Genomic DNA, 14,396 nt, shown 5'->3' with positions numbered 1-14,396 from the left:
AGTGGCTGCTCCTGGCATTATATGGCCCCGGGCTGTGTCTGCCCACCTACTCTTGAGAAGCTCTTGGCAGGGGAGTGATTTATAAATTTCTGTGCCCTCTGCAAATGGCTGGCATGTCATATAAAGCAAAAGATCAATAAATATCCATGACTCAATGAATAAGTGAACAGACCAACCGGGAAACACTACTGGAGAGGGTGACAGAGGGCAGAGCGTGTTCTTGGCCCCGCAGGGTCCTAGGTGCCTCATGAGAGAGAAGGGCCTCATGAGGTGGGGGGACCGTCATTCCTTTTCTCTTTAAACGCTGCTATTCTGGCATTTGCCTGGTATATCTGCCACAACAAATGCCTCCCAGGGGTGAGCAGACATTGCTCTCCCTAGCCTGGCCTCCTTCCAAAGGATCTGTGTACAACCTATTCAAGGTGGTCGGCGCATCTGTGCCTGTCTGTGCCTGGTCCCGTGCTCACACAGGCAAGGGTGAGGCTTAGGTATGTGGGCCCCAGCTCTGAGGAAGTCACAGGTCTGACAGTCCTACCTGGAACTGGGCCCTGCTCCTTCCCACTGATTCTAGGCCTCCAGGGGCTCCTCCTCCAGGAAGCCTACCTTCAACCTTGGTGGTCCCCAAACCCCACCATGACTGAGAAAGTGAAACTTGGTCATCTATCATCGCCCAGGGTTTTGACTGATTCTCTGGAAGAGGAATGAGCCCCTTGGGGTAGGAAACAGAATGCCTCTTTTCCTCTTAGAAACACAGCCTCCCATCACCACCTTCAAGAAGCTACTCTCTTTCCTTTCATCAGTGGTAAAATAGGAACCAGACGCCAGGTGTGGTGGCTCACGCCTGTAATTCCAGCACTTTGGCAGGCCAAGGTGGGCAGATCACCTGAGGTCAGGAGTTTGAGACCAGTCTGGTCAAAATGGCGAAGCCCCGTTTCTACTAAAAATACAAAAATCAGCTGGACGTGGTGGTGGGCGCCTGCAATCCCAGCTACTTCGGAGGCTGAGGCAGGAGAATTCGCTTGAACTCAGGAGGCAGAGGTTACAGTGAGTCAAGACTGTGCCACTGTACTCCAAGCTGGATGACAAGAGCAAAACTCCCCATCTCAAAAAAAAAAAAAAAAAAAAAAAAGAACCAGAACCTCTAACTTCCAACTCTGATGGAAGGAAATGAGGTAATGTGCAAATCCCACTAATACACTGCATGCAACAAAATGAACAAACAGACCTGGGAACAAATGCACCCGGTTTTCAGCACTGTCACCTCTACTAGTAAGTGGGATGACTGTGGGCAAGCCACTTGAACTTTCTGAATTTGCTTCCTGTAAAAAATACGATAGCTGTTGTCCCACCTCCTCACCAGGACTGTGGGGGATAAAATAACAGAATGGGCTGTGTTTCGTAAGCTGAGACAGCTCTGTGAATCTAGAAACAAAGAAGTACATGGCATACAGTGGGTGTTGAGCAGAGCCAGGTGAAGAGAATGGGCAAGCTGCATGTTACTTTTCAAAATGATTCTGCTTACAGAAAAACAGCCCTCTCTGCAAAAGCTGTCCTGCCAACCATCCTATAACGTGTTTGTAAGTTTCAAGCATCTCCAGAAATTAGGATTGCAGATCTCCCCATTACCGAGGTCTGAGGTCATGGGCCCCTGCCTTGCCCCTGCCTCACCCCTGCCTGGCACTATCTGAGATGGGGTCTTGTGGGGGAATCGCCAGCTTATCCATTAGCTGCATTACTGTTGGCTGCATTATTGTTTCTCTGTGGTCAGTGGTTCTGTGAAAATGGCAACTTTTTGTGATTAACAGCCAACAATCACTCCTCAGCAGCAAGAGCAAAAAACTTGTTTTAAAAATGGGGGGAGGTAAACACCCATCTACATTTTCTTCAGGTTCTTTCAGAGACTGGTGTTACCTTTAACAATTTCATTCTTCTTATGTACCATTATTTAACCAGTTTATTTTGTTTGTTTTTAGAGACGGGGTCTTACTATGTTGCCCAGGCTGATTTCACGTGATCCTCCCACCTCAGCTTCCCAAAGTGCTGAAATTACAGGCATGAGCCACCACACCCAGCCTATTAACCAATGAAATAACAGGCATTAAATCTCAGTGTCTGCTAATCTGGTAGTTAGTATCCCTTTGGTATTTGGTATCCGGAGTTACCTCTTAGGTCATTACCTTTTGAAATGGTTTGCATTGGCCACTTGTAGATCTAATTTTATGGCAAATCATTCATGTCCTTTGCTATTTGGGTATTTGACTTATTACATATTGAGAATCTAGAATAAGGGTAAGTTATAATTTAAAAAAAAAAAAACCTAAAAATTATTATTATTATAATTAGAGACCTGGTCCCCAGGCTGGAGTGCAGTGGCCCAATCACGGCTTACTATGGCCCCAAACTCCTAGACTCAAGGGATCCTCCTGCCTCAGCCTCTCAGGTAGCTGGGAATACATGTGCACACCACCATACCCAGCTAATTTTTAAAATTTTTTGTAGAGATGGGGTCTCACTATGTTGCCCAGGCTGGTCTTGAACTCCTGCCCTCAAGCAATCCTGCCACCTCAGCCCCCAAAAGTGCTGGCATTACAAGTACGAACCATCATGTCTGGCCTACAAAAAATTTTTAGATAAAAACTTGAACCTGCAAGTGCTTTGTTGCCTTATTTATGAGGCTCCTTCACTCTAAGATATCATTTTCCTATGAGATCAAGAGTGAGTCAATGGTTCTAAGAAGTGGAGGTAGTGGGTAGTCCACGGTTCTTTGAATGCAATGGCCAGGGTCACCATGGTTCTAGTAAATGCACGGTGTAATTCTCTGAAATGTGGGGTGGAAGACGGAGTTTTGCTGTTCTCCAATGAAGAAGGACAAAAAACCAAGACCATGTTAGCAGTGACTAAGGGGCAGGAAGCTGAGGAGACGCCTTTATCATTTAAAGCTTCTCCAGTAGCAAAATTAAGTCGTCCCACAGTGCTTAAATTTGTGCCTTGAATTTTGATAGTTATTGCTGTTCCCCTTTGATTATGAAGCAAACATGTGCTCATAACAAAAAAAGGGCAGAAAAGTATGAAGAAGAAAACGAAAAGCAGCAACTAGTGGTATAGGGCAACAAAAGAGTTAAGAGGTTGGGAAAGGCTCAGAAGTAACTTGCTCACAAAATCTAAACCAAGGTACCCTCCCCCCAACCATATTTATGAACATTACACTGAATCCCTGTACCAACGCTCCTGCAGCTCAACGGCCGCAAGGCCTGTTTCTCCTGTCTCTGAGACCCAGCACAACGTGAGGCATACAGCAGGTATATTGGCAGGATCTAGAATAAGGGTAAGTTATAACTGGAAAAAAAAAAAAAGCTTAGAAATTATTATTATTATAATTAGAGACCTGGTCCCACAGGCTGGAGTGCCGTGGTCCAATCATGATTACTATGCATATTGTTCAAAGACCTGCTCAAAGCTGACCGTCTGGAGCCAGGCCTTTCCAGACTGCAGGAATCGGCCTCTCCTGATGGTTTCCAACTTTGAGCTGGAGCTCCATTAAGGCACTCAGCAAAGCATCTCATGAGTTTTCTCTAACAACACAAAACCAAAACCCCTGAAAACCCTCGTCATTCACCGAGGCCTACAGCATGCCAGGGCTGTGGTGGGTGCACGGGCTAGAAGTCCCCGTGGAAGAAGAGAGAAAAGAACATTGGATTCAGAAGCTAGAGATCTCCTAGCTGGGAGCCCATGGACAGGGCCCTTTCTTGTTCTGGGACTCAGTTTCCCCATGTATCCAATGATGGGGTTAAAGGAGATGACCATTAAGGCTCTTTTTCCAAGCTGCTCTCCCCAGCTAAGTCTACACACCTAGGGGGGCTAGGACTGGAAACAGCAGCTCTTACATGAACAGGACAGCAATCCTCTTTCCAGGGGACCTGGGTTTTAACTCTTCCCTGTTCATTATAGGCCATTTTGTGATCAAAGATTAAAAACTACCTAGAGACCTGTTACCTGAGTCACAGATAACAGTGACTGACATTTGGGTTCCAATTGCCCAGGCCTTCCTCACCAATGCTTATCCACTTTTTGGACTCGAGAAAGCCAACTCAAACAACCCATGCAGTTTGGTAACTCCCACTTTAAAAAACAGCAACAACAACAACAATAACAACAAATAAAGCTAATTTAAAATTCTTTTCTAAACAGAAAACAGGCCTTAAACAGGGTGATGCGGCCCATTCCAGCCACCTGCCGCCTCTAAACCTATAGTCAACTTGAAAATTCCGAGGTGCTTTCCCAGAGCACTGCCTGAAGTTCGCCATTCCCAGTCAGGGAGACTTGCGAAGAGGACTGATCACGGGTACATAGCCATGGGGCTCAGGGACTGCCCCTGCCTCCACCCCATCCACGCTCCAACGGGACAGACACATGCCACTGCAACTAGAGATCCCCCGCAATCCCACTCCAAAAGGACACCTGAAAACCTTAGCACCAGCCCCGCAATCCCACTCCGTAAGGACACCTGAAAACCTCAACACCAGTCTCACCCCAGGAGATGGATATTCCCCCTCTACCCTCCAGGGCAGAGAAGCAGGGTTCAAACCTGGGGCCTACCTACGGCCTCAGAAAGGTGCTTCCGAGAGAAAGTGCCTTGGAAACCAGGCTAAGGAATAGAACTTTCTGCTCTGGGCAATGGTGGGGGACTTCTACTGTCCCACCTCACCCTGAGCCAGGCACACTCACGCTTGCTCAACAAATCCCAATACCACCAGAGTACCCCAAACTACAGGAGCAAGTGGACCTGACAAGTCCCCACACTCCCAGTGGCCTCTCATCCCACCTACAGAGAGAAGTATCTCATAGTAGGCAACAGTGTTCATGCTTTTCCTTCAAGAAGCAATGGTCCAGGGGCATTCCCTGCAAGATACTATCTTCTGGCCTCATTTCAAGAACCCCAGCTATCCTCACTCACAAACTAGCCTGGGATCCCCCCTCCAACCCTCTCTTTAAAATTAGTTCTAGGCACATGAAGCTCCTGGAAAACTGAATAAAAACAAATGCTCAGAGGGAAATGTGGGACTCCTGCCAGGTTGGCCAACCCCTCCTGACTGATTTACAAGGCTGCAAAATGGTACTTTGTTCTGCAAATCCCCTCCCCTCCTTGCCCCGCCCTAATACTCAGGCCTTGGCGTGCAGCAGCTTGGGGGCCACATGCAGAACTGCATGTGCAGACGACTTCCTAGACTGAAACTCAACACAGGCTGTGTGGCCCAGGGCCCAAAACACCAGGGGGTGGGAGGCGTGTGCTGGGGGTGGAGCCATGTGCTCAAAGCTGGGAAATGGAGGTCACTTAGGGGAGCTTGGGGCACTCCTGTGATGACTACATGCAGAGAGCAAGTGAGACAGGAAGCCTCCAAGTGACGCCTGTCTGGTGGCCTGGGGAGGGAGGGAGGCAGGGAGGGAGGGAAGGAGGCAGGGAGAGAGGGAGGGAGGCTGGCACTAGTTTCAGCAAGACAGGGGCTTCTGTGCAAACTATGGAGTAACCTGGGTCCCTCTGGGGCCAGGTTTCCCAGAGGGAATTTCAGCAGCATCAACAAACTAACGACACAAATCAGGAATGGAAGCGACTGGGGGAATGTCATCATCCAGATGGAAAGGCCAAGGCGGACAGAATTGGGGTTCAAAGAAGGGAAGGGGACAGGAAGAGGATTCCTGGTTTCATATGCAGACCACAGAACAGAATCAGTTTTGGAGAACAGGGGCTCTAATTGTGCAGCTTGGAGAAAACAGAGCTGTTGCTACGTGAAGAGGCAGAACCAGCTGACGTTAAAAATAGGTTTGGATGACACACAGGCGTGACACAGGATCCCTGCCTTCAAATAGTCAGGGGGCCACGGTGTGGGAGGAGGGATGGACATGCCTCCTGGCACCAATGGATGGCCCTGGGTCCAACAGCAGATGCCCCGAGCTACAAAAAGCCTCTTGGCTGCCTCAGGAGGGGGCGGGCTGTGATAATTTGGGGTCACTCCCAGTTGAGACATGGCACAAACCATATTAAAAAGGGATTGCCATAGGACCCACCACCACCTGGGCCTGAGGATTATTAAGACAGAAGAGCCCTGGACTGAGGGTCCCAGGATCAGGATTCCAGCTGTGGCTGCAAACCACCTACTGTGTGATCTGATCAGGCCTTTCTGTCCCTGGCCTCCACACAAGGCAGCTGGGGTCTGCTGCTCCAGTGACACTGTGGATGTCAAACGAGCTCTTCAGCAAGCAACCTGAAAAGGGCCACATATAGACAACAAAAGCCTCAACCTGCCATCAGACCCAGATGAGGGTGGTCCTGATACCTGAGCTTCTTTTACTAAGTCCCAGCTCACATTTGCCACCTGGGTACGACCCTGGAATGCAAGAAGGGCTGGAGAAGCAACTGCCTTTTCATTTTGATCCTATAAATCAGCGGGGGTGGGGGGTAGTATTTATTCCCCAACATCGCTGGGAAGATGTCATTTGTTTTCCTGGTAAGGAAACTGAGGCACAGAGAGGTGCACTATTTCAAGGTCAGGCAGCTAAGTGGCTCTAACGTTAGTCCCTCTGTGCTTCCACCTTGCATCTTGGGTTCAAAACACAAAACCACAGTCCACTTTGGGAGGCTGAGGCAGGCAGATCATGAGGTCAGGAGATCGAAACCATCCTGGTTAACACGTGAAACCCCGTCTCTACTAAAAATTCAACAAAAAAACAAGTTAGCTGGGTGTGGTGGCGGGCGCCTGTAGTCCCAGCTACTCAGGAGGCTGAGGCAGGAGAATGGCATGAATCCAGGAGGCGGAGCTTGCAGTGAGCCAAGATCCAGCCATTGCACTCCAGCCTGGGCGACAGAGCAAGACTCCATCTCAAAAAAAAAAAAAAAAACACACCACAGTCATGTACTGCCCACCCCTGTAGTTCCCAGGAAAAGTTCTGTGTGCTTTGACTCTTATGAAATAGCCGGCACTTCATTAAACACAAGAGAAGCACAATCCATTCCTGTGTTTGAGACTGTCTATACGTTTTGTGCTTCCCCAAGTAGCCGGACCTAGCTCTGCTCTTTCTGACAAATACTTCAATGAGTTGGGGTGTGTGTGTGTGTGTGTGTGTGTGTGTGTGTGTGCACGCGCGCGCTCACCTGTGTATCAAGGAATGCAAGATCCCATTGAAGAGTCTGTTGAATCTAACTGGCCAATTACCCTGGGAGGAGGAGAAACAGGTGGGGGCTGGGGGGAGCTGTAAAAAGGTTACAAGTGCTTTTTACACACTGGATGCATCAGCAAACACTCGCTTCTGGGGCCACCCAGACTGCGCTGTGCTCACCAGAGCCGATGACAGGGCGCGGGTCTGCCCCGCAGGTCAGGAGGATGCAAGGAGTTGTGGTGACACAGAACTGAGGGACAGGGAAGGTGCTCTGGGCAGGCACTGTGAGCGGGGATTAAGGGGATCAGGGAGGCTTTGTGGAAGAGATGGTACTTGAGCTGGGGCCTTAAAGAACGGCAGGACTCGAGGATGCAGGAGGTGATACCGGGGTGAGAGATTATGCTGTCATTTTAACCCTCCCCGGGCACAGGGCCTCCTGACAGCCTCTCCTTAAAGAGCAAATCCCTCCAGGACGCCACCTGCCCCCTGCACCATCTCCAGGATAGGGGGTGGGCGTGGGGCTTGTTCACTTTCCCTCCCCCAGGATGGGAGGGCTCCCCCACAGGAGAGGGGCCAGCCACCTAGTCAGAGAAGGCTCACTGTCCCTAGGCGGTCCCTTGTGACCCAGCTCATGGTATGGCTCATCCAGTCTCTCTCCCTCCATCCTCCCAACAATCCGCAGTCACTACCAGAACACAGAGGCTCTGAGGAGTAAAGGGACTTGTCCAAGGTCACATGGCCGGAAATGGGCAGAACCAGAAGTTAAGCCCAGATCTGCTAATACCACAGCCCCAGCTCTTGGCCATACCTCAGCTTCTCTGATCCAAGTTTCAGAATCAACACTTAAAAGTGGTCACCTGCAAACAGGTCAGGGCCCAGTTCTTCCATTCACCAGGGGTTGAGTCCTCAGACACCTCACTTTACCTTCTGTGCCCCTCATCATTTGCTAAGGAAGGGAGCCCCCCTACCCTCTGTGGGGGGCATGGGAAACTTAAATATGACCCTTAAGTAAGGTGCCCAGCCAGGCTCAGCCAAGGTGAGGGTTCAGCAACCAGCAGCCCAGAGCCAGAGACAGCTCCAGGCAAAGGACCACATGCTGACGTCCTAAGATTCCCTGACCACAGCAGGCTGGGGATGGGGAGACGAAAAGGGGCTGAAAGCTGTGGAAAGACTAGGCCTTCTGATGGACAGAAAAGCCGCTCTTCTGAGAAGGGGCCTCTCTCTTCTTAGTGGCCACCTTAGGAAAATACTATTTCTTTTTTTAAAAATGAAAGAAAGGTACCACAGTAAGAACATTTCCCCCAGAAAAGGAGGAAGTGAATTCCCTGGGCTGAGAAGTCTGAGGCTACCATACTGCCGGGCCCTGCCCATTCATCCCAGGAAGCACCCGGCTTCTTCTGGGGACTGGATCAAAGGTCACTGTCTGGTAAGAGGTGAAGTCCCATGTATTTAATAATTAGTACCTGGTGAGAGAGTGGATCCCAGCCAGCACACCCTCCTCCACAGGCAGATACCTCCCAGCTGGGCCACATGGCACAGGGCGCAGGTCCCAGGCGTGTGCATGCAAGACAAGGAAGATTAAGGGCTAGAGGTCCCCCCCAGATGAACACTGCGGAGTGGATCAACAGCTCAGTATTTGTACAACGTTGATTTTCTTCTTAGAGAGAAATGAGCTTCAGGCCCTGGTTTACACCATTAGCAAAACACACACACACACGCACACACACACTTCCCACTGTCTTAAAGGAGCTACTTACAACCACAAACATGTCATAGTAGGCCAGTGACAGCTCCTTAACAAGAACACTGGCAGTTGCTTCTGCAAAGTGGAAAATTCCCTGGCGTGGACCCGCGCACACGCTCAGTTCCAATGACAACTTAATCCTGCCAGGACCGAGGTGTGCAGAGAACAGAAAACCACCCGCTTCTAGAAACTTTATTTATTTTTTTAAGTTTAAAATACATCATTAAAGGCAGGGCCCTCAGAACATCTTTCAAGGATGGGAGCCCACACTCTCCTCAGTAAGTATCAAATTTAGTGGGGACCAAGTCACTTTCCCTCACCTCCTCCTCTGCTGTGACAGGACACAGTCTGACAAGTTCACCCAGGTCCCCCAATGCCAGGGAAGGGGCACATAATTCAAACCCAACACCTCCTCTTCCGTGTAAATGAACAGCCGGGAGTCCTTGAGCTCCTCGGGCCAGAAGGGAAGGCAGTGAGCAGTGGACCACCGTGGTCTGCACAGCCGTCCCAGCGCACAGTTGCCACGCAGGCTCGGTGCTGAGCAGATGCCGTCTAAGCCTTTAAAGCACGCGCTAATTGCGCTAATTTAGCTAACAGTCTCTGTTTCGTCCCCCACCCTGAGTCAACCAGCGTCCTTTGGTACTGCTGGAGAGATGCAAGCTGTTGGCTTTAGTGTTATTTTGTCAGCCATTAAACGATTCATCTGAGTCATTAATTGATTTATTACTGCTGCCTGCTCAGAGAGTTTAGCAAATAAAGAATGATGTAGGTCACAAAGCAAAGGAAATTGGACCCAACAACACTACGAGGCGCTGGGCACTTAGAGTGTCTGCTGCTGTCCATTCAGGCAGCCCTCCACACCCAGCTGTCAGGCAAGGAATAGCGGAGATGGTTCTCCTGCCTGAAATCCAGGTGCCAGGCCTGCATCCTGCTCAGGCACCAGTGCTGCCAATGGGGAACCTCGTCTGGAGCCTCTGGAAGGCAACTCTCGGGTATCTGCCAGATACAGCTGAGTAGGAAGGGAAAGAGGCCCACACTGACCCCCTTACCCACCAGGTGGGCGCTGAGTAGCAATGGCTCGGCCTGCAGCTGGGCCCTCTAGTGTTCTAAGAAGCCAAGGACAGACCCCTCAGCCAAGACTCTACTCCCCTGGAGGTGACAAGCTCCAGCCAGGCCCTCCCTTTCTCCCCTGCACAGCCTAAGGGAGTGGGAGGAATGCCACAGTTGGTGCATTCACAGGTGCCTCCTAATGCCTGGCCTTTCATGTACTTATCTCTGATCCTCTCAACAGCCCTATGGGGTAGACCCGCATTATCTTCCCTGTGTCACAGAGAAAAACACTGAAGCTCTGAGAGCAGAACAGCCAGAGACCGCATCGCAGGCCAGGAAATGGCGGTCCTGGGATTCAAACCAGGTCTACCTGACTTTAAAATCCACAATTCTTCCCCTCTACCAAATTCTTCAGACTGACACAAGAGAGGCCTACAACTTGGCCTTAATGAAAACTCTGACAGAAACTAGCTAGGTAACCAAGAGCAAGGCAACCCCTTCCCCTCTCAGAGCCCCAGATGCCTCATGTACAAATGACAGGGTGGGTGAGCTACAGGAAGGGATGAGAGTCCAGGTCATGTCCTTCTACGGCCCCAGCTGCCCTGGCCACCGTGAAGCCTCATGTCAGTTCCCCCAAGAACGCTCCTGTGTTGTGAGCGAGGCCCTGCATGAGCCCTCTGAGGTCCCCTGCTGCCGTCCAAACCCCAGACTCCAGGGTGCAGATCCAGGAAGGTTTGCTGCACTCAGACCAGACAGCAGTGATCCTCGTCCCACCCCAATCCCAGCCCTCAGGGCTCTGAACAAACGAGAGAGAGTGGTGCCAAAGCAAGGGAATGCTAAAGCCTCCAAAAGGAAAATTCACCAGGTCATGTATTCCATGTGCATGCGCACATGTGTGTACATGTGTCTGTCTCTGGGGCAAGAAGGGTAATATCGCCGGTACCTGATACCCCTGGGAACCAAATACAGCCATTCCAGATGTCTCAAATTCTAGCATCACAGTTATCAGCCCCTCCACAAGGCATCACATCCCCACCCTGCCAAGTGGCCTTCTAGAACAGAGCCTGGCACGCTCTCAGAGGAGGCTCTTGGAGGATGGTGGCTGGATGGTTTGCTCCAAAACTAATACAGAGGGGACGAAGAGGTGGTTCAGGCACCCACCAACAACCAGCCTGCTTCTGACCAAGACACAGCACTGGCCTGCAACCCCAGTCTGTGGCCTGCTAAAGTCTGGTTGGAGCCACAGAGCTGAAGGGCAAAGCGGGGCTGCCACTTTGGAGCTCACTACAGATTACTTGTTGGGCGTCTACCAGGTGCACAAAGCAGGGCTTTCTTGTTTGCACCCACCAAGAACAGGGCCAGAGTACCCAAGAACACACACATCATTTAGGATCCCAGTGAGAGATCTGCTAAGGGGGTGGGGCCTAGGAGGATCGGAGGCATGCAGGCTGGTCAGAGGCTTCTGAAGGGACACGGGAATTCATCTACTGAGAATTCTGACCCAAGTTCAGCTTCCGAAACAAACACGGGACTTCTCATAGAGGTGGCCCATCCCCTACTCATACCACCCATCCATATGGTACTGAAAACACAAAGGAAGGTCTTTATGAAACATGTATTGGGGTCCCATTCAGAGAAGAATAACCTATTATTACTTACACATATTTAGTACCTAGCACCAGCTTACAAAGGCCTTTCTTTCACACATATTTACAGCAACCACCCTCCACAAAGGCAGGTTCCTCTCTCTGCAACACTCTTTCTCTGTAGTCAGGCCTGGGTGATACCCTTTCGTCCTTTATGTGTTTCTCAGCACAGTGTTTGTCACACCTGACTGTTAATTCCTTATTAAATTAGCCAGCTATCTCCCAGGGATGGGGGCAGGAATGGTGTGCACAGCACGGGGAAGATGCTGGCTCAGTAAATATTTCTGGGATAAATAAAATTCTTGCAGAAATCCTGCTTTTCCGCCGGGCATGGTGGCTCTCGCCTGTAATCCCAGCACTCTGGGAGGCTGAGGCGGGTGGATTACCTGAGGTCAGGAGTTCGAGACAAGCCTGGCCAACATGGTGAAACCCCGTCTCTACTAAAACCACAAAAAAAAATTAGCCAGACATGGTGGTGGGCACCTGTAACCCCAGCTACTCGGGAGGCTGAACTGGGAGAATCCCTTGAACCTGGGAGGTGGAGGTTGCAGTGAGCCAAGATCACGCCACTGCACTCCAGCTGGGGTGACAGAGTGAGACTCCTCCATCTCAAAAAAAAAAAAAAAAAAAAAAAGAAATGAAAAGAAAAAAAGAAATCCTGCTTTTCAAGAACAGTCACCAAATCTAAAAGGTCAAACTCTTAAGACTAGCTATCTCAGTCACCTTCCATTAACTTACCATTTGGCTACATCCAAACAACTAGCCCCTCCCCTCCAAATAACAACAACAAACAAAACACACACACCCTGCCACACGCTGTTCCCTCTGCCTGTAAAGCCCTGGCAAACGACTTGGGCAGGCCACATCTCCCAGAGTCATTGGTCATTAAAATAGAAATCATCCTTGTATCACCCCCTCCCAAGACAATGGGAAAGACAGCTTCAGCTAGTGTCTGGGGAAAGCACTTGTAGCTCCAAGGAAGGACAAAAGCAATGAGAGGGAGTGGGGTGGCCTCACAGAGCTGGGGCCCTGTTTTCATTCCCATGGTGGAAGACCAGGCCCAGTGGGCTGGGCACAGGAAGGGGTTCAAGTGGCCTCTGTGGGTTACTGAGACCTAGTAGCCTCTCCCAGTCCTCTCGGCCAGCCTCCCTTCCATCTCCAAGATGAAGCCTGCTATTTATACTCAGACAGGTTGGATTCCCTGGCCTCTCTGAAGATGGCTGTCTGCTCCACTAGCCTAGGGAGCCACTTTCCCACGGGCTTTGGCTGCCCACCACTGGTGGGGCCCAGAGACGGCAGAGGAAAAAGGGGCTGGGACGCAAGCTGAGAACAGCAGGGTGTGGGGTACCACCCTGCGATACCCTCCTCCACTTCCCTGAAAATGCATCCCACAAGCAGAGGCTCCTCCACCCAACTAGGGACTGCCCCTTACAGCTAGACCCTCTAAGCCACAGATTTATAGCAGATATGGTTTTTGCAATCAGAGACAAACCACAGAGCAAGCCCTGAGCTCATGCGGGAGGAATGCATCACCCCCAGCCTCCCCTCCCCGTCCCTTCCTCAGTCCCTCACTTGACATGAGATGAAACTTGAGAGGGGTAGAGAGAAGGGGAGAGTGGAGAGACCAGGATCTCTGCAGCCCATCAGGGCCCCCTGGCCGCATCTCTACTCTGCCCCAACCCTGCGCTGATCATGACCTGGGAATGGCTCCAGCCCCTAACAGATCAAGTCTCAGGTTCCTCACCACTGCCTCCACCCCGGTCCATGTATCTACCTAGAGAATTCCCAGTTATCCATCAATGCCCAGCTCAAATGTCCCTGTTCCCAGTCCAAGTGAGTACTGAAGTCCCAAGTAGGTTCATGAGCTAGAACTCAATACTAGAAGACACAGTTTCCACCTGTGTCCCTTTCATGAGGCATCCCATAGAGCATGCAATACCAATGGCCTCCTAACCAAGCAGACAGAGCACTAGATTTAGGGCAGGAGCTCCAGCTCTTGGGCTCCCTGATCAATTCAGAGAGGCAGGCAATTCACCTCTGACTTGAGCTGCACCCTGTAATACAGGACAATCTCCGGGTTGACATGAGATTTTTTAAAAACAAGGAGATAATGAAAGGGCTGTGATGTCATCTCAGCTTCTCTTCTCTGCCTCCCATTCCAACCTCCCCCTTTTCTCATACCCTAAGCTTCAGCCACAGGGGACACTAGCTGGTCCCCAGCCTTTGCCCATGCCCTCCCCGCTTCCATCTGGAATGCCCACGTCTCTGCTAGTTTCTGCCATTCTAACATATCCCTTAGGCCATCCTGGACACAAGGCAGGATGATTTATTCACCCTCCAATCCCACATGAGACTCTATTTTAACTCTTCCAGCATTTTCTACCTGGTCTTCTTATATAGACAAAGATTATCTCCCTGCAGGACTGTTGGTACCAAAAAGTGGAATCCAAATATTTACAATGTCTACTATCAATAAACATCAAATGACCGGAGACTGCAAAGGAGCTTCCTGGACAAAGCTAGGCCTGGTTCTTCTGGGATATTTCTCCCTTCTTCCTTATTTGTCTGCTTTATAAAAATGTAACTTTAAGGAACAGACCAGATTCTGGTAAACCCAAATGTCAAAAGGTGAAAAAAGCAGCCTAACTCCCAAAGGTTCTCTTGTCTCTCTCCTCAAACAACTGTTGGAAGAGACAAACACGAAAACCTCTGGAGAGATCTGAATGGGAATGCTGGTTCTGTTCCTAGCCTGAAACTTGCAAGTCAGAGATAGCAGAGCAGGACCATTCTTGACAAGGTCCCCA

The 14,396-nt window shown here is 50.3% G+C and overlaps 1 protein-coding gene across 10 annotated transcripts in view; it reads right to left on the bottom strand.

Moving 5' to 3' along the window:
• Positions 1-14,396, bottom strand: part of LOC105495102 (single stranded DNA binding protein 3) — a 180,967-nt gene that overhangs the window by 54,986 nt on the left and 111,585 nt on the right. The gene's annotated exons all lie outside the window — the stretch shown is intronic.

Source organism: Macaca nemestrina, chromosome 1 (assembly GCF_043159975.1).
Source record: "Macaca nemestrina isolate mMacNem1 chromosome 1, mMacNem.hap1, whole genome shotgun sequence".
NCBI classification, from domain to species: Eukaryota; Metazoa; Chordata; class Mammalia; order Primates; family Cercopithecidae; genus Macaca; species Macaca nemestrina.
Note: the sequence above shows the minus strand (reverse complement) of the source record. Positions and strands in the feature narration are given on the sequence as shown.